The sequence below is a fragment of the Triticum aestivum genome, chromosome 6B (genome assembly GCF_018294505.1).
Source record: "Triticum aestivum cultivar Chinese Spring chromosome 6B, IWGSC CS RefSeq v2.1, whole genome shotgun sequence".
In the NCBI taxonomy this organism is placed as follows: Eukaryota; Viridiplantae; Streptophyta; class Magnoliopsida; order Poales; family Poaceae; genus Triticum; species Triticum aestivum.
Window position 1 is genome coordinate 328265826 of NC_057810.1, and position 21632 is coordinate 328287457.

Below are 21632 nucleotides of genomic sequence, written 5' to 3' on the forward strand. Positions count from 1 at the left end.
AAAAATATTCCACGCCAAGCCGGTCACCGCTTCACGTGGCCATGTCAACTGTATCTCTGCCGAAGAAGCTCAAGAGGATCCCAACGTCGTTCTCGGTACGCTTCTTGTTAATTGCCACCCGGCATCTGTTCTTTTTGATACAGGAGCCTCTCATTCTTTTATATCTGAAAACTATGCTCGCTTGCATAACGTCGCATTCGGTGATATGCCAACCTCTATGGTAATTCAAACTCCGGGATCCAAATGGCAAACTTCTAGAGTAAGCCATGGAAATGAAATCCAAGTCGACAGACTTGTTTTTCTCGCATCTTTGATAGCCCTTAAATCTTCAGATATTAACATCATTTTGGGTATGGACTGGATGTCAGCTCATCAAGCCAAAATTGATTGCTTCTCTAGGACTATTTAACTCACCCATCCTTCGGGGAAGATAGTCAATGTCTTGACCCGAATAGCCAAGCGACAATTATATTCTCTTAACGCCAGCCCCTTGCCAGACCTTGAGGACGTGCCGGTAGTCTGTGACTTCCCGGATGTCTTTCCAGAGGAATTGCCAGGTGTTCCACCTGACAGGGATGTTGAGTTCGTAATCGACCTCATCCCCGGAACCGTTCCGATTGCTAGAAGACCCTATAAGATGGCACCACTAGAACTGGCCGAGCTTAAGAAACAACTCGATGAATCCTTGAAAAAGGGTTTCATCCGCCCTAGTTCATCTCCGTGGGCTTGCCCCGTCCTATTCGTCAAGAAGAAGGATGGTACGGACCGGATGGTTGTAGATTACCGACCTGTCAATTTGGTCACAATCAAGAACAAATATCCACTTCCCAGGATCAACGATCTGTATGATCAGCTTGCTGGATCCTCAGTCTTCTCCAAGATGGATTTGAGGTTGGGCTACCATCAAATCAAAATCAGAAACAGGGACATTCCTAAAACGGCCTTTGTTACTCGTTATGGCCAATACGAGTACACCGTCATGTCCTTCGGTTTAACCAACGCTCCAGCCACTTTTTCTCGGTTAATGAACTCAATCTTCATGGAGTATTTGGATAAATTCGTCGTAGTTTATCTCGATGATATACTCATCTACTCCAAGAACGAGGAAGAACATGCCGAACATTTAAGGCTAGTGTTGAAGAAACTTCGAGAGCATCGCCTTTATGCCAAATTTTCAAAATGTGAATTCTGGTTGTCAGAAGTGACCTATCTGGGTCATGTAATATCTGGTAAAGGTATTGCTGTTAACCCTGAGCGAGTTCAAGCCGTCCTTAATTGGACTCCGCCTGAATCGGTCAAGCAAGTTCGGAGTTTTCTAGGCTTAGCGAGCTATTGTCGTCGCTTTGTCGAGAACTTCTCCAAGGTTGCTAAACCTCTAACCGAACTTCTCAAGAAAGATAAGAAGTTCGAATGGACTCCACAATGTGAGCACAGCTTTCAGGAACTGAAAAGACGCCTGACCTCTGCTCCCGTGCTGGTACCACCAGACTTCTCCAAGGACTTCGTTATCTACTGCGACGCCTCGCGACAAGGACTAGGTTGCATTCTCATGCAAGATCGACACGTAATTGCTTACGCTTCACGGCAATTGCACCCACATGAGGAGAACTATCCTACTCATGATCTAGAGCTTGCAGCCGTAGTCTATGCACTTAAGACCTGGCGACATTACCTCCTTGGTAATCGTTGCGAAATATTCACTGATCACCAAAGTCTGAAGTACATTTTCACCCAACCGGATTTGAATCTCAGGCAAAGACGTTGGGTTGAATTGATCACAGACTTCGATTTAGGAATAACCTACACCCCAGGGAAAGCCAACGTCATGGCTGATGCGCTAAGTCGTAAATCTTATTGTAACAACCTGATGTTACAACAAAGTCAACCGCTTCTCCATGAGGAATTTCGGAAGCTTAACCTTCACATTGTACCTCAAGGTTTTCTTTCCACCTTGGTGGCGAAACCTACCCTTACGGATCAAATTATCAAAGCACAGAAGGTAGATCCGGGAATCTCCCGCATCAAGAGGAACATTCAGAAAGGAATTGCGAATTGTTTCTCCATTAATGATCAAGGAGTCGTATACTTCGGGAATCGACTAGTGGTTCCCAAAGTGCGCAACCTAAGGCGATTAATCCTTAAGGAAGCTCATGAATCTCCTCTCACCATTCATCCCGGTAGCACTAAAATGTATCAGGACCTACGCCAGAGGTTCTGGTGGACTAGGATGAAGAGAGAAATTGCTCAGTATATTGCAAATTGCGACGTCTGTCGTCGTGTAAAAGCAGAGCATCAATGGCCTGCTGGCACCCTTCAACCATTAGCTATTCCTGAATGGAAATGGGATAAAATTGGTATGGATTTCATTACCGGTTTTCCCAGGACCAAAAGAGGGAATAATGCTATTTTCGTCGTGGTCGATCGTCTTTCCAAAGTAGCTCATTTCTTACCTATTCGTGAGAGTATAACCGCTAGTCAGCTGGCAGATTTGTACATCTCCCGAATAGTGTCTCTCCATGGTGTTCCTTTGGAAATTAACTCGGATCGAGGAAGTCTTTTCACCTCTCGATTTTGGGAAAGTTTCCAAAATGCTATGGGAACTCGTCTCTCCTTTAGCACCGCTTTCCACCCTCAGTCAAGTGGTCAAGTGGAACGCGTCAACCAAATTCTAGAAGACATGCTTCGAGCCTCTGTTATCTCGTTCGGAATAGACTGGGAGAAGTGCCTTCCATTTGCCGAATTCGCTTACAACAACAGCTATCAATCTAGCTTGGGTAAAGCCCCTTTTGAAGTTCTCTATGGACGACGATGTTGAACACCCCTTAACTGGTCAGAGACCGGGGAAAGACAATTCTTTGGCCCGGATATGATTCAGGAAGCAGAAGAACAAGTTCGTATCGTTCGTGAAAAGTTGAAAACAGCCCAATCTCGTCAAAAGAGTCAATATGACCGAAAACATAAGGCTATGACTTTCGAGGTTGACGAGAAGGCTTATCTTCGGGTCACCCCTTTGAAGGGAACCCATCGTTTCGGTATCAAAGGCAAATTGGCTCCTCGTTACATTGGACCTTTTCGCATTCTTGCCAAACGAGGAGAAGTTGCCTACCAGTTGGAACTACCTCCGCACCTCTCCAGAGTTCACGATGTCTTCCACGTTTCTCAACTCAGGCGTTGCTTCTCGGATCCTATCCGTGGAGTGGACCACGAAACGCTTGATCTCCAAGATGATCTTACATATCGAGAGTACCCCATTCGTATCCTCGATCAGGCCGAACGTACCACGCGACGTCATAATATCAAGTTTCTCAAGGTTCAATGGTCGCACCATTCTGAGGATGAAGCAACTTGGGAAAGGGAGGATCGTCTTTGACTTGAATATCCCGCCTTCTTCCCGGAGGAACCCAAATCTCGGGACGAGATTCTTTTGAGTGGGGGTGAATTGTCACACCCTAGCTAGTCATGCATTAGAGTGTTGCATCATGTTTACTCTTCCATCAGAAACTTGAAATGGGGATGACAGAACCCCCAGTCCCCTCTGAAACCAACTAGGGTTACTAAAATAATTTTTCAATGAACCTGAAATGCCCTTCTAAAATGCCCATCATTTTTGCCTTGGTTCAGAACCTCTGCCAAAAGTGGTGCACATTTTCCTAGGCCATCCTAGGGTTTTTGAATTAAATCATAAATATTTGAATTTGGGCATTTAAAATAATATAAAATATTTAAATGCCCAAATATCTCCAAACTAAAATGTTTCATGTTGGAAATAATCCAACTATGGGCCAGGAATAGTTTGGTGATTTTTGAAGTTGCCTAGGTATTTTATTAAATTCAATAAAGTTGCAGATATATTAAATAAAAACAGAAGCAGAAGAAAATGAAAAAGCTTACCTGTCGCCCACCAGCCAGCCCACCTGGCCGGCCCAGCCCGGCCACCGCTCCAGCGAGCTGCTTGGCTTGCCAGGCAGGCAGCCAAGGTGCTCGGCGGCGGCACCGCAGCTCGCCACGCAGCTGCTCGCCGCCTCGCCGCCTCCCTCGCCCGGCTAACGCCGTGAACCGGCCTCCCTCTCTCCCCCGAACCCCCCAGACACCCCCTCTCCTCCCCAGCTCCTTCCCCTCGCACGCCCCAGCCATGGCCGACGCCATCGCCGCCACCCCCTCGCCGTAGCCACGCCCTCCGTCCACCCCACGCCGTGCCACCGTGTCCAGGAGCTTCACCGCCGTCCACTTCATCGAGCTAGCCGAGCCCCGTGTGCTCGAGCGGCCCGAGACCACCGCACCGACCTCGCCCGAGCTCGCCGTCGCCGGAGATCCCTTTCAACGCCGTCGCTGCCTCAGCTCGTCCCCGACCCCGCCGGTGGCCTCTACGGGAGCGCTGTGAGCCTAGCTACTCCTCCGACCCTCTCTCTCTCATTCCCGAGCCGTGTAGCCACCACACGAGGATCACACGCCCGCACCGTCGCGGACCTCGTCGCCGACGTGCTTCCGGCCACACTCCGGCCACAAGATGGTGTCCATCTTGCTCACCGAGTCCCACAGCACCTAGCTAGCCACTCCACGAGCCTCACCGACCCCTCTAGCGCCAAGTTCATCCTCGACCGAACCCCGGTGGCCGCCAAAGTCGTCGCCGGCGCCAACTCCGGCCACCCCGACCCCAACGGACTCCGCCAAGAGCTGCGGTTTGTCCTCAGCTCCACTCCGGTGGTTTCCGTGGACCATTTGGTGGCCGAAATGGCCAAAACCACTCCCGCCGCCGCGTCGGGCTCGCCGGCGGCTAAACGCCGGCAGCCGACTTTGACTTTGACCACGGGTGGGCCCTGGTTGACTCCCCTGAGTCAATGACAGGTGGGGCCCAGCCCTGCTAATTATACAGGATTAGTTTTAATTAAATCTTAATTAAAATAATCACCCTGACATGCGGGACCCACTGTCAGGTTTGACCCAGAACTGTTCCGTTGACCTGCTGACGTCACACTGATGTCAGGCTGACGCAGTAATTGATTTTCTGGATTTAAATTAAATCAGGAAATTCCAGAATATCATTTAAACTTCAAAAATTCATAACTTTTATTCTGTAACTCCAAATTGGACAAATTATATATGAAAAATGATCAGAAAAATCCAATCTATCCATCTGTACTATTTTCATGCATGATCAAACAAGTTAAATTGATGTTTTAAGCAGAACAAGGAAAATCACTTTAAAAGGCCATGTTTGGAGTTTGAAATTTGAATCTTTGATTCAAATTTGTTCAAACCCTTCTGGTTTTAGTTGCATTAGCCCAACACACTCATATTGCCATGTTTCATGCATGCATCATATTGTTGCACATTGTTTGGTGATGCTTGTGTATCGATGTCCTTTGCGACAGGTTCTGCCTCCGAGGAGTACCGTGATTACCCTAACGAAGAACCATATCAGTGCATCGAACCATCAGGCAAGCAACCAACCATTTGATCATATCGATACAATCCCATGTTCTCGCTCCTGCTCTCTTTTACTGCATTAAGACAACGCGATTCAAACTGCTGTGTGCTACGGTAGTTGAACCCACTTCCTCTGCATGACCTGTCATTGCCACAGTAACAAGATGAAACCCACTAGCATGTGTAGGAGTTGATTGAGCCATATGTATGTGTTGTTCCTACCTTGCTATGCCTGCTATGCTTAGAGTCGTGTCAGGTCTGGTTCATCTGGGTGATGGGCTAGAGTGAAATGATTATGTCGGTAATGAGAGTGGTGTGGTGAACACGATTTGGTAAAGGTATCGATGAGAGGCCATGTAGGAGTACATGGTGGGTTGTTTCATTGAAGCCGACCTTAAGCACTGAGATCTGTATGTGTGATTTAAGAATCAGCTACTACCATGCATTGGGCCTGAAACCAATGGACCCTCTTGACTTCTTATTCACCCTAGTTCTCCGTCCAGGAGTTGCAAGTAGTTTCTGGTGTTTGTAGCCTACTGGAGGCCGTGGACAGCGCTGACCGTAGGGGTGGGCTGTGATGCGGTAGGTACGTGGCATGGTGTATCGAATACCCGTTAGGTATCTCGGGAACCCTGTTCACATCGTTCGGGGCCGTATGGGAAACCTCGGCCGGACTCCCTGCGGATGGAACCTGAATAGGCGATAAACCTGGACCGGAGGCTTAGGTGATTAGGTAGGTCGTGGCCGACACCCACGTTGGGCTTCCGCTTGAAGGTTGCCGAGTACATGTCGTGTAAGCGACGGTAAGTGGTGAGAGCGTGTATGAAGAAGTACACCCCTGCAGGGTTAACATGATCTATTCGAATAGCCGCGTCCGCGGTAAAGGACTACTTGGTTGCCTATACAGTTCATAGACAAGTAAATGGAAACTACTAAAAGCCTCAAGATAAGTGTGAGTGCCGAGGATGGCTCTTCCGTAGGAAGACGGAGGTGGATCCTCGGTAGTGTATTGAAGTGGTGAGTAGTGGACTCGTGTGCGCAAAACCATTTCAGTTGGAGTATCGTAGGATAGCCTAGCCAAGAGTCAAAGCTGGCTTCCTGCAATAACTCCACCAACCCTTCTTGATACTATGCATGTATGTAGGATCTGATGTAAGTCTTGCTGAGTACCTTTGTACTCATGTTGCTATAATCTACATTTTTACAGAAGACGCTGCAACCCCTTCTGATGGGTTCTATGTAGACGTTGACATCAACGAGTAGGCTAAAGACCCAGCTGGTGACCCTGAGCTTGTGATGGACCATGTAGTATAGCTAGGCTTTCCAAGCCTCTTTTATTTTACTAGTTGTCTGTACTCAGACAAGTTACTTCCGCTGCTGGTTTGTATGACTGTATGACTTGTATGTTGGGTCGTGAGACCCGTACCTTTGTGTATGTTATGTATGGCTCCCTGAGCCTTAAATAAAGTACTTGTGTCGTAGAGTCATGTTGTGATGCTTCGTTGTATTTGCACATATCGAGCATATTGTGTGTATGATTGAAATGCTTGGTATGTGTGGGATCTGACTACCTAGTTGTTTATCTTTGGTAGCCTCTCTTACCGGGAAATGTCTCCTAGTGTTACCGCTGAGCCATGGTAGCTTGCTACTGCTCTGGAACACTTAGGCTGGCCGGCATGTGTCCTTCTTCGTTCCTGTGTCTGTCCCTTCGGGGAAATGTCATGCTTTGAGTACCGGAGTCCTGTTAGCCCGCTACAGCCCGGTTTACCGGAGTCCTGCTAGCCCAGTGCTACAGCCCGGACCCACTTGCTGATGACCGACACGTTCGAAGCTGGGTCATGGATGCCTGTCCCTGTAAGTCTGTGCCACTTTGGGTTTACGACTAGTCATGTCAGCCCGGGCTCCTTATCATATGGATGCTAGCGACACTATCATATACGTGAGCCAAAAGGCGCAAACGGTCCCGGGAAAAGGTAAGACGACACCCGTGGGGATACCGTGCGTGAGGCCGCAAAGTGATATGAGGTGTTACCGGCTAGATCGATGTGACATCGAGTCGGGGTCCTGACACAAGGATAAAAAACTAGGTTGTCAGATCCCACACATACCAAGAATTTCAATAACATACACACAATATGCTCGATATGTGCAAATACAACATGGCATCACAACATGACTCTACGACTCAAGTATTTTATTCAATAGGCTCCAAGGAGAGAGATATTACAAACATGGGTCTCATGACCCAACATTCAGAGCATACAAGTCAAAGCACACGTGGAAGCTTAGCATGTCTGGGTACAGACATCTACAAATGAAAAAGGCTGTGAAGCCTGACTATCTACCAGATCCTGCCGAGGGCACAAGATTGTAGCTGAGGTAACAAGCTAAACGTCGAAGTCCACACGGAACTACTAGTGAGACGGAAGTCTCTACAAAAAAATAAAATAGGCAAACGTGAGTACAAATGTACCCAGCAAGACTTACATCAGAACTAACTACATATGCATCATTATCAACAAAGGGGTGGTGGTGGAGTTTGACTGCAGCAAGCCAGCTTTGACTCAGTGGCTATCCTGAACTACGACTGCAAGTAACTCTTTTGAGGTAGCGCACACGCGTCCACATATTCACCAACCAATACACCACTATGGATCCGCTCCCGTCTTCCTACGAGAACGCCATCCATAGCACTCACGCTTATCTTGCGTATTTTAGAGTATCCACTTTCACTTGTCTATGAACTGTACAGGCAACCCAGAAGTCATTTACCGCGGACACGGCTATTCGAATAGATAATGTTAACCCTGCAGGGGTGTAGTTCTTCACACACGCTCTCGCCACTTACCGCCATGTACACCTGTTTATCTCGGCAACCTTCAAGCAGAAGCCTGGCGAGGGAGTCGGCCATGACCTGACTAACCACACAAGTCTCTCGTCCAGGTTTATCGCCTATTCGGGTTCCATCCGCAAGGAGATCCGGCTGGGGTGTCGCTCACGGCCCCAAACAATGTGTGCAGGGTTCCCAAGCCCACCATCTGGGTGCCACTTGGTACACCGGGCCACTGTGCCTAGTCTGTCCCAAGCCCACCTGTACCGGGTGCCACTTGGTAGACTACTAACACTACCTACAAACACCAGAAACTAGTTGCAACTCCTGGATAGAGATCGAGTTGATTAATAAGTCGAGAGAGCTTGGAGTGCCCGGAGCCCAATGTGTGGTAGTAACTGTTCATGGATCACAAACACAGAACTCAGTTCCTGAGGACGGTTTCAATGAGACAACCCACCATGTACTCCTACATGGCCTCTCACCGCTACCTTTACCAAATCGTGCTCACACACTTAGCTCACACACAGTAGGACATGTTTCACAACATTCCAATTAATCCCCGATGAATCAGACCTGACTCAACTCTAAGAAATAGTAGGCATGACAAACAAGCATGAATGATTAGGCACATCAGGGCTCAAACAACTCCTACTCATGCTAGTGGGTTTCATCTATTTACTGTGGCAATGACAGGTCATGCAGAGGATAAGGGGTTCAACTACCGCAGCATGTAACAGTTGAACCATTGTTGTCCTAATGCAGTAAAAGAGAGCAGAGCAAGAGAGTGGGATTGTATCAGAATGAACAAGGGGGTTTTGCTTGCCTGGCACTTCTGAAGATAGTATAGTTCTTCATTGGTGTCATTGATCACATTGCTGAAACGCGTCTATCGAGAGGGGGCAATTACCGGCAACTGAGAAAGAAACACAATCAATGTAATGCACAATATGATGCATGCTAATGACAAGGCAATATGAGTGTGTTGGCCTAGTGCAACTACAACCAGATGGATTTGGGTCATTTTGAACCAAAGATTCAATCCCAAACTCAAATTATGAATTTAAATAGTGCCTTATAATGTTTTGATATAAAGAGCAGGTTTAAGTTGCTTTATCATGCATGAAACCAGTACAGATGGATAGATTGGAGTTTTCTGATAATTTTTCATATATAATTTATTTCATTCTGAGCTACGGTTGATTTTCTATGATTTTTACAAGTTTAGGACATTTTCTAAAATTTATAAATCATTTCTGATTTATTTAAAATCCCAGAAAAGCTATTATGACGCCAGCCTTAGGTCAGCACTGCGTGACTAGTCAACGAAGTTAAATCTAATGTTTGGGTCCCACATGTCAGCATTACAGTAGCTAAGCGGGTTTTAAACCCCGCGTTGACTAGGATTTGACCAGCCGCAGGGGCCCGCTGTCAGTGGCATAGGGGCTTAGTTAGCAAGGTGATTAGCCCCTAACAGTGGCTATCATCGGCGGCTAATCGCTGGCGTAACCAGGACGCGGCGGCGCTCGTCGTCTGGCCATCTCCGGCCACGAGAGGTTGCGCGGCTGGTGGCGTTCGGGAGCGGCTGCAGCGGCGCTTCGGGTGGTGGCTGTGGCAAGTGCGGGGTGGGGCTGTGGCATCTGCAACGGCGAGCGAAGCGGCGGCCGGAGCTCGGCTCCGAGCGAGCGCGGCGTTGCAACACGCAAGGGAGCAGGTTGTGGTGCGGGTTAGGTTCTTATAGATGCCAGGAGCACATCCACGTCCTCGGACGCGATTTTTGTCCATTGGAACGACGGCGACGACATGGACGCCGGCTATGAGCTCGCGGATGCGGCGGCTAGAGGACGGGAACGGAGGGGGCGAGCATAGAGGGAGAAGCAGGAGCTCACAGGGAGGAAGAGAAGCTAGTCAGCGGGCTTGGGGAAGACCTGGTGGCGTCGAAACTGTTTGTGGCGTCCGGCGGCCGTGGTGATGAGGATGAGCTCGATCCCAGCATTGTGGTTCTTCCGAGTCTGTGGTCATCGGCTTGGAGACGGAGAGTAATGCATCGAAGCTTCTGAGGATGGTGGTTTGTCACGGGGGCAACGGTGGGCGCGTGTGCGGCTGCGGTGGCCGGCGGGGCTCTCTGTTCGTGCGAAGAACGAGGAGGGAGAGAGGAAAATGGTCAGGGGAGAAGGGGGGAGGACAGAGGGGGTCGAGGGCGTCTCCAGGCGCGGGGACAGGGAGGAGGATGAGCCTCCAGCGTGAAGCAGGAGGTGGCGGCCTCCCAGCGCGCGCGCGCGTCTTCGCCTCTGCCTACTGGCAGAGGAAGACGACGAGCGAGGAGGTAAGTGGGCTGGGCCGGTCAAGCTGGGCCGGCTACAAGGAAGTGGGCCAGGTAGGTTCCTTTTTTTCACATTACTGTTTCCTTTTTCTTATATTTCAATTCTGTTTTGATTTGATTCACAGCCCAAATCATTTAGTAGCTTCTGAAAAAATTTATCTGGCTTGATGCAATATATTCGAAGCCACTCACAGGTTTTAAGAATTGTTCGACTTGCAATTCTTTTATAGAAGAATTAAATCCAACTCAAATATCTATTGATTTAAATCCAAATGGTCAAAATAATTCCTCAAAAATGTTCCATATTTTTGGTTTGGACCATAACCCTTGCCAAAAATATTAAACATCATTGAAGAGCTTTTTGGAAACATTGGATGCATTTTCCAGGGTTATTTGCCCTTCTTTTACTTAAAATTTTGAGGCTTTCAAATTTCCTCAATTCAAGTTTATTGAATTTAAACATGATGCACACATGAAGTTAGCCTAGTGCAATGCCGGAAGCTAGGGATGTGACAACTCGCCCCCACTAAACAAGAATCTCGTCCCGAGATTCAAGCATAGGGTAAGATGAAGGGGGAACACAAACTGACATAATCTTCATGATCCAGGTTGCACTTCATAAGAATGTTGATTCGACCACCATCTTTGTCTCGATGTCTTGCTCTCAGAACTCCAACCAACATGACAACGAGAGGAAAGGGAAAACTCTAGAAGGATCGATCTTCTCGAAGATCGAACAACTCAGGATCAACTCATGGAGTGAGATGTAGGAACATCTCTCGAGTTGAGACACAAAACACACATCGAGAGGGATGGAAGACACAGACAACAAAAGTTAGTTTGGTAGGCAACAATTCCACGCTTTAATAGATGGTGAGGGGGTTTCAATGTAGCGAGGAGTTAAGTTGCCCATTGTCGGTGTCAAAACCGGCGAATCTCAGGTAGGGGGTCCCGAACTATGCGTCTAGGCGGATGGTAACAGGAGACAGGGGACACGATGTTTTTACCCAGGTTCGGGCCCTCTCGATGGAGGTAAAACCCTACTCCTGCTTGATTGATATTGATGATATGGGTAGTACAAGAGTGGATCTACCACGAGATCAAGGAGGCTAAACCCTAGAAGCTAGCCTATGGTATGATTGTTGATGTTTTGACCTTGAAGACTGCAGGGCTTGCACCCCACAACATTTTATTAATGCAAAATAAAAGCAGAGCTAGTACAAGGTATCCTCAAGATGAGGAATAAAAAAATAACAAAAGAAAGCTATACAAGTTGGCTAGTCCTGATATATACAAATATACAAAAGAGAACAAAAGCAACTCCCCTCAAGGAGGAAGGAAATCAATCCATTTAAGTAAGACCTCCTTGTGCTTCTGTTTGATTCTATGAGAAAGCAGAGTGAGATCATGAATGAATCCACATCTCCATGCTCTGAAGGAAGGCTTGATGTTCCTGAAAGCTCTGTCATTTCTAACCTTCCAAATATTCCACCAGGCAGTAAAAGCCACCTCCGCAAAGAAAGGTTTGTTGAACTCCTTTCTAGCATGGAAGGCAATCTCCACCATGTCCTCACTGTCTTTCCAGACAATTTGCAGATAGATCCAGACGCGAGCACTGAAGTTGCACTGGAAAAAAAGGTGGTTTCTGTCCTCCAAAATCCCTGTTGGACATAGAACACATTGTGGACCCTCATTAATCTTCCATTGCCTTCTCTAAATCATGTCCTTGGTATTAACCCTGTCCATTATAACTAGCCAAGCAAACATCTTGATCGACATGGTACAGCAGCCCTTCCAAATCCAGCTCAAAATGGGGCTTGCTGCCATTGTCTGGTAGGCAAAATCATAAAACTTTTTTGCAGTATAAGATGAATTCTTTCCATGCCTCCATTCCCAAGAGTCATGGCAGCTAGAGTCCAAATGGAAAGACCCCATTAGGGTCGAAAGCTGCTGCAATTCTTGAAAAGCTTGTTCAGTGAGGGGCAAGTAAAAGAGATCTTGCAAGCTACCAGCCAGAAAGACTTCCTTGACTGAAAGGTTTTTGTGGAGACAAAAAGAATATAGTCTAGGAAATCGATCCTGAAGAGGCACATGGCTGTTCCCAATTTGCCAATAGTCAGACCAGAACAGCATAGTGTCTCCGGTACGAACATCAACCTCAGTAACTGCTCTAAAACTATCCATCAACTTGCAGACATCCCTCCACCAAAAAGAGCCACAAAGGGTGGTATCATGAGGAATTCGTTGAAAATAATAAGAATCCCAAATTAACTGAACCCAAGGCACATCCATTTTATTGTAAAATTTATTCTGAAATTTCAGCAACAGAGCTTGATTTTGCAAACCCAGATTTAAGATTCCAAGTCCCCCCTTTGTTTTGGGCCTGCAAACAAGGGGCCAAGCTGCCAGAGAATGTCCCTTCTCCTGACCATATTTCCTCCATAAACACTACCTTTGGATCCTTTCCAACTGCATTAGAATACCCTTAGGGATTGACAGGGTACAAAGGAAGAAGATAGGCAAAGAGGAAATGACAGAATTTACTAATTGCAACCTGCTTCGCTGAGGCAAAAACCAAGAACTTGCTATCAATCTTCTCTCCATACAATCCACTAATGGAAGTAGATCCACTATATTAGGCCTGGTAGTCCCAACAGGCAGATCCAGATATGTGAAGGGCATCTTGCCTAACTTACAGCCAAAGAAAGCAGCAAGATCAATAGCATCCTGGCCAATCACATTAATTGGATACATGGAAGATTTATGAAAGTTAATCTGAAGACCAGTTGCCTCTGAAAAAGAATATAACACTGATTTCAGTGCCCTCGGATGATCCCTGTCAGCCTTTAAGAATAACAGTGTGTCATCAACATATTGTACCACTGGAAAATCAGGATCATGTGTTGGCAGAGGCCTGCTTATCAAACCCTGCTGAAGAAGGTTATTAATCAAAGTCCACAAGAGATCAGTAGCAATAACAAAGAGCAAGGGAGAGATTGGATCCCCTTGCTTAACTCCACATTTGCATTTGAAGTGATTTCCAGGAACTCCATTGAGCAAAACAGAAGAAGTGCCTGATGACAGTAACTGCCTAATCCATGTAATCCATTTATTGTCAAAACCTTTTGCAGCAAGAATCCTTAATATAGCCTCATGCTGAATGGAATCAAAGGCCTTTTCAAAATCCAACTTGAGCAAAAGGATGGGCTGCTTAGACTGGTTGCACTGATGGATATATTCAAAAGTCCATGCAAGACAGTCCTGGATTGTTCTTGACTTTATGAAACCATATTGATTTTTATGGATACATTTAATGATTTCCTGCTGAAATCTATTAGCAGCCAGTTATGTAAGGAATTTCAGGCCAACACTTGTAAGGGAGATAGGCCTAAAGTCCCCCACCCCCTCAGGCGACTGTTTCTTTGGTATCAATGTAATGTAAGCATCATTGAGGTTTTCTAACTGCACTGTACCAGCATGAAACTCATGCACCAACTGAATAAAATCAACAGAAATTATTGGCCAACACTTTTTAAGAAAAAGACCATTGAAGACATCAGGCCCTGGTGCCTTATCAGTTGGCATTTCATTAATAACCTGCTCAATCTCCTTAATCTCAAAAGGTTTTGTAAGGACCTCCAAGCCCTGAACCCTTGGTATTAATGAAAGAATGTTCTCATCCAAAACTATTGGCCTAATCATCCCCATTCTGTTCTTGAAGGATATCAAGAACTCTCTGGCCATAACCTCACGATTAGATGTGACAGATCCATCAGGCAACAACAGACTAGCAATTGAATTTTTTCTATATCTTTCAGTTGCCATGGCCTGAAAAAATTTGGAGTTCTCCTCTCCAACTTTAATATACCTGATAGTACATCTCTTCCTCCAGTAAAGATATTGCATGTGCAGCAGGTGCTCGTGATGCTGCTTGATGATTTTTCTGAAGTTACTCTCAGGCCTAGAAAGATGTCTCATGTCCTTGAGATTGCCCAACCAAAGAATTACCCAGTTACATTTCTCAATCAGCCCCTTGATATGAGATAAACCTTTCTGCCATTTTTTCAAAGCAAACCGCAAAGCCTTTAATTTATCAACAATAACTGCTGCAATATGAGTTTTACGAGAAGGACGATTCCAAACCTCTTGCACACAATCAAAGAAACCAGCCTGATGCACCCAGAAGTTTTCAAACCTAAAAATATGTGCCTTTGGGATGGATGTACTGATGTCAACCAGGCAAGGCACATGATCAGATGCAGTTTTTGCCAAGGGAGTCACTTGTGTCATGGGATATGAGTTAATCCAGCTAGCAGATGTAAAAACCCAGTCCAGTTTCTCCAAAAGAGGCATGTCCTGCATGTTGGACCAAGTAAACCTTCTTCCCTTTAGGGGGAGCTCAAGTAGTCCCAAATGGCCAATAATTTCATTGAAAATAAACATATCATTTATGTCACCACCCGGGAGGTTCCTATTATCAGTGCAACGAATAAAATTGAAATCCCCCATCAACATCCACAATTGGCCAGGATCAATATCCAAATTGTATATCCATGAGACAAACTCATCCCTAAGTTCATCCTGACAAGGACCATAAACATTAACCAGAAACCACTGTTCATTGTTATGAACAGAAGTAAACTGCATGACAATAGCGTATGGTTTAACTTGTAAGAGAGTGCCATGGAACACATCCGATCGCCAAGCAGTCAAAAGCCCCCCCGAGGCACCTCTAGATGGTGCTTCAACAAATTGATCAAAACCATGAGGACAGATGGATTTCATAGTTCTCCGAGAGCAGGAGGAAAGCTTAGTTTCTTGAAGACAAACTACTGAACATTGACTTTCAATCACTTTCTCTCTGACAGAGCGCTGCCTCTTATCTGAGTTCAAGCCACGGACATTCCAACACAAAACCTTCCAACTACGTGTTTTGATATGATTCATTAATCACCGATGAGCAGAAAAGTATATAAAGCATGACATACAATGCCATACGACCCAAAAGATAACATAGTTCAGAGCCACAAAATGACAGTTCCCTAAACTAACATAGAACCACCATAAAGAGAACACACATAACATGCACCCAAGGCGAAGACAAATAAGATGACATAATCATTAGGCTGAAGATGTAGATGAGTCCTCCTGTGGATTAGCCATAAGCTTATCCACTGACAGCAGAGAAGGATCGATCTCCAGCTCCACGCCAACTGCCTAAAGAACTCGAATTGGAGTGTGTGGTGGTGCAGTAGTCGAAGCATCCTCAGCGCCATCCGCAGTGGGCTGGGCCTTGTCCTCCATGGGCTTGGCACGTGGGCGCTTCTTTGATGGCTGAAGCGAGAGCTGCTCAAAAACCACATCTTTGAAACCATCTAACTTTGTCGCGCTCTGAGTGCAACATCTCAGCGTCATATCGACCACAGGAGGCTTCTTCTTCTCTCTTCGCTTTCTCAAAGTTTGTTCCATAGAGAAAACCATAGGTGTTGAATCAGCAGAGGCAGAAACAGGTGTTGATTCAGCAGAAACTGAACTGGCAGCGATAGCAGGTGCCACATCTTCAGAAGCAGAGGTAGAATCTGCAGGCAGGTTCTCAAATAAAGCTCTGGCCACCGGTCGCTTCACCACAACAGTTCTTCTGTCAGCCACAATCAAGGGTAAAGAAGCATGCAAGCAAGACATCTGCTTGGACTCATCAAAAGCAATGGACCAATTCCTCTTGGAATAAATAAATGTGCCCAACAGCTTGCAAAAGATAGACCTGGGCACTTCCTTCACTGAGAAATCAAACATGAGGTTCTGGAAAGACCTCTTCCAGATCATTTCCGGAGGGAGAGGAGGGCCAGCGACAATACGCGCCATGCCAATGAATATCTCATGATACTGAATGACAGGAGGTTGGTAGGGCACGATTGCGAGCTGATTCTCCTCAAAGACTTGATGCTGCTGAAGATCTGGTGGAGGAACATGCTGAATGCCCGGCTCTGGTTGATCCACAGACACTGAGCCCTCTGGTTGGTTAATCACAATTGAAACTTGATCCTGATCAGGCGCAGGCGGCTACAAGACCTGCTCATCAATAGCTTCATCACCCCACACTGCATTACCCCAACCAGGCACATCCTCATTAACAGGCGGGGCAGGTGGAACAAGAGGAGCATCATTCCATCCCAACATTGGGTACGGAGGAAGAACAAACGGCAAATTATCCTGAATCAAGTTACTAGGCAATGGGTGGGGTTGCCATCTAGCAGCATTGGGTCTTCATCATTTGGCATTTGATCTGCAAAGTCAGCACCAAGAACATAGCATGCAGCAGTCCAGGACACTTGGGCACCTCCCCATTCCGCATAATCACTAAAAACCACATCTCTTGGAACTAACGGAGTGTCAGGAAAACTAGCATCCACCATAGTTCGGACAAGGTAAGGATCCTCACTGTCCCAAGAAATAAACTTGCCGAAAGTACCAACAGCCTGCGAGATGAACTCAGTAGTGCGTTAATCCAGAGGAATCCCAATGAACATTAACCAGCCCTTGCGATAACCATTTGTTCCTTTGAAATTCTCCCCCTCATCATGCTTCATAAATCTACAAAACGATCATTGCCCAAGGGAAAAGGCGCATGCTGAATCAAGGTATATCTAACCGACGGATCTCCGACTTGAATCAGACCCACCCCATGGAACCACGGCTGAGCAGATCGAACCATAATACCTGAATCTTGCAGAAACTGAACCACCTCTTCACGCACCGGACCAAGAGGTCCGTCCGGCGCCGGCATTACTTCAGCGACCATGTAGTCCTCATGGCGTCGGGTCGGTCGAGCAGCAGGCGTGAAGAAGGTGCGAGGAAGCCGACGATCGCCACCATCGATGATGTGGTGGCCAACAGGCACGAAGCGCTAAGGATCAAGCTCATAGTTCGCCATGGATGGAGCGGGAGCTGAGCGTGGTTTTTCTTTGGTGTGAGGAGAGGGAAGATGCAATGGGGGCAGCAGCGATGGGACTGGACAGTCTATCCCAATAACTCCGGCTCTGTTCCCATGAGAGGCAGCAGATTCCGAGAAAATCGTTTTTTGGTGCACCGAAATTGGCTTCCAAACCAATCCATTGGAGCGCGCGAAATCATTACAGTCTCGGCTAGAGTGACCTGGGCGAGAGCTAGCCGAGCAGACGCTCGCATTCCACATGCCGCAGACAGGTGGCCCCTCTGAGAGCAGATAGGACATGTCATCACACGGTCCACCATGTCATCGACCATAGCTTCAAACTGTCTCGCAGCCTCTTGAGAGGAGGGGATATGTTCATCAAAGATCAGTGGGCTTGGATCCGAAGGCGTGGAAGGCCCAGAAGTAACTGGGCTGATCGGCTCATTTGGGCTGAAAACATGGCAGGCCTCCGTCTCAACTGGATCAGCAACAGGAATATTTTGAATCGGAGGCAATCCCGCCTGAGCGGAAAGAGCGGACGTAATCCCCGCATGCATATAGGAAATATCCTCAGAAACTGGATCAGCAGCCGGAGCAGATGAGATCAGCCGGCACAACTCCGGCAATGGAGTGATCATGCCAAAGACAATGGGTGGACGAGCCACTGTCCAATGCAAGTCCGGGGCGGGGGATGGATGAATGACTACACGCTCATGAACAGGAAGATCATACCCCGCATCCCTCATAGTGTCAATGCATTTTTGCGAAGCTGGATACCTGTATTCCTTGCAAGCTGAGTAGCGCTCAAACGTGGCAAAAGAAAGAGTCTTCTTAGAAGAAGCAGCCGATTTTATGGCAGATCTAACTGGAGGTTTATGCATAGCCAAAAGGCCTAAAGATGATCGACGCTTAGTTGGACTAACTAAAATCCACTCAGCATCACATTCTTTCCTCCAGATCCTGAGCTCTCTAATCCAATTCGGTCCACCATTACCCCATAAATGAAGATAACACTTGAAGAGATCACAAGCAAAGGAGCGGAGGTCCATTATGATAAAACCAACTTGCTTGCAACAAACATGGAAAGAGTAAACCTTGCCTTTGATGTGATCAACATGAAGATCAATAGTCGAACCTCCAATTGCAGCTTCCATAGCTGCAGCCACATAATCCACCGAGAGACGAAAGGCATGACGGCTGAATGAAACAATTAAAATAAAAGGCCTTTTATGCCCTGAAGGATGAACCGAATTCCCAGTAGATTTGAAAACCTCTTCCGAAAAAACCCTACCCTTGGAGAAATCCAAGCCAAGGGTAGATCCACCAGAAGAACCCATGGAAGATGGGTATTTCCTTGATCCAGAGGAGACGCCGGAGATGTTGATTGGAGAGAGTCCACAGATTAGTGGAGGAGTGGAGAGATCGCCGGAGAAGGAGGTAGCGCCGTGGTGGGGGTGGGAGCGCCATCACCCCAGGGTTTGCAACGCGTACTGTAGTATCAAGGAGACTAAACCCTATAAGCTAGCCTATGGTATGATTTTTGTTGTTGTTGTTGTTGTTGTTGTTGTTGTGTCCTACGGACTAAAACCCTCCGGTTTATATAGACACCGGATAGGGCTAGGGTTACACAGAGTCGGTTACAATGGTAGGAGATCTACATATCCATATCGCCAAGCTTGCCTTCCACGCCAAGGAAAGTCCCATCCGGACACGGGACAGAGTCTTCAATATTGTATCTTCATAGTCTTGGAGTGCGGCCGATGATGATAGTTCGGCTATCTGGACACCCCCTAGTCTAGGACTCCCTCAGTAGCCCCCGAACCAGGCTTCAATGACGATTTAGTCAAGCGCGCGTATTGTCTTCGGCGTTGCAAGGCGGGTTCTCCTCCAAATTCCATGTGCTTGCCGAATAGTGTTCAGCTTCCTCATAAATGTTGCGCTCCTTGGCTTCCACGTCCAATAATGGCCCTCTTCCACGTGTCATATGAATGCGAAAAGCCAGGGTATTTTTACGTTTTACCCCCAAGCTACACGAATAAGCTGCCTATAAGAGTGGCAAGGATCTAGATCCAAATCACACCATCCTCCTTCCGCGAGTACTCATCGGAGCGCCTCTGACAAAAATCCACTCCATCATGGACAGTCGACGCGGCTCCTCCTCTCGCGCTCCCAGTCCTCAGCCCGGAGATCGGAGGAGATGTTCACTCCCGCATAGCGAGCTTGTGATACTCCAGGCCGAGGGATATCTTCCCCCAGCGTTCATGGTTCCGGTTCAAGCCGGACTGGCCCCCTACAAGGGTGGGAAGCAGGCGGAGAGCGTCCCCAATCCCTCCAGAGGAGAGCGGGTATGCTTCGTCCCTTATCTGATAAGAGGACTCGGTTTTCCCATACATCCGTTTCTCTGGGGGCTCCTGGAGTTCTATGGACTCTAGCTTCATCACCTTACACCCTCCTCCATTTTGCACATCGCGGGTTTTGTAGCTCTTTGCGAGCTGTTCTTGGGCATCGAGCCCCATTTTGCGCTGTGGAAGAGATTGTTTTGCCTCGTACCTCGTTCTCATGAGGGGTCAATATATCAAGTGGGCGGAGCCGAAATATGGCGCATCGCCGGGACCGGATATCTATCCGGGACCCCGAAGAAGGCGTCCGAAGACTAGCCTTCGGAATGGTTTCATATGGAAGACGCTCCACTGCCGGACCCATTTCTGATCGGCCTCCCGGAGTTCAGCAACGCTCCTCTGAAGAAACGCCTGAGTTGGCGCCCGCGGAGCCCTCAACGGGAAGATGATAGGAGCGTCCAATATCTGATGGGCCGGATAAGGTTACTGGCCCATTCCAGAATGACCATGATTGGAGTCATGGCCATGTGCATTATGCGAGGGGTTCAGCCGCTCCAATATAGGGGCCACCCCATGTGGGATTTCAACGGGGAGAATGACGCCACCCGTCATGGCCGCAAGGGGCCGGGATCGGCTGCCGATCTGGTGAAAATCCTGTCCGGCTTGTACAAGGGGGAGAAGGAGGACTTCCTCCGCACAAGTCCATTGAATGGATTCTCCATGAATAACCCTCGGAGCTGGGTAAGCGGACGTTTATCTATCCGATCCGTGCTTTCAAAGTGAAGTGTTTTACTTTATGATTTCGGCGCAGGAACTGCGCCGGGATGTGGAGGGCATACATAGCCCGGCTGCACAACCCGAGGATCCGGGACGATCCAATGATCCGGCCTCCGAGGAGGATCCGGATATAGAGGTGGAGCTGATCGATGGGGTGTTCCACCAACTTAGCATGGACAATGCCTTGGTCGCCATTACGGCCGACTACCACGGTTTAACCCCGGCTTCCCAGGTAACTGCGACCGAGGTCTTGTCATTATTACTCATCCATGCTTATTTCTGAACCTTGTATACCAACGGTGTCCCGCAGGAGGTACCTTTAGGGCGGGAAGCCGGATCCGCGGCGGCTGACCAACAAGGGTCAGTTCGGCCCAATAGGCAGAAGAGGAGTGCGGCGCGAGTCGAAACATCGCCGCAACAGTATGGAGCACCATCGTATTTAAGGGAAAGATTCCTGGGAGGTATATTAACGCTCCTAATTCTTCTAGGAGAAAGAGCGCTCGCCGGACTGTGCCCGGAGAGGTTTCCAACCAGGCCTCCGCCAGCCAGGCTCCAACACCTGGTCCGGAGGGGGAGGCGAGCGCAAGGCGCGAGCCGGATGCTCCTCCAGCGGAGGATACTGACAGGCTGTCCGCTACCAGGTCAAAGGTGGAGAGCGCCATGAATCATAGGCGCCGCCGGACAGTTCTTCGTGATGCGTTGAATGCCTTTAATGCGGGAGACGCGCACCTCCGTGCCGCTCAAGATGGTTTAACCAGAGCTACGGAGCAGTATGTGAAGGACATACAGGTAAGGAATTTTAATAGTTATATATGCCAGTAGCCCCCGAGACTTAAAATAGTTAAAATAACTGATTTAAGGATCATTTGTTATGCAGGATCTTACGAAGAAGAATACCCAGTTGTCCCAGGAGCTTCAAAAGTGCAAGGCCCAACTTGAGGCCGCACTAGCCGCCGCCGGGGGAGCCACGGAGACCCCCTCTGGTAATACATACTTCGAAAAGAT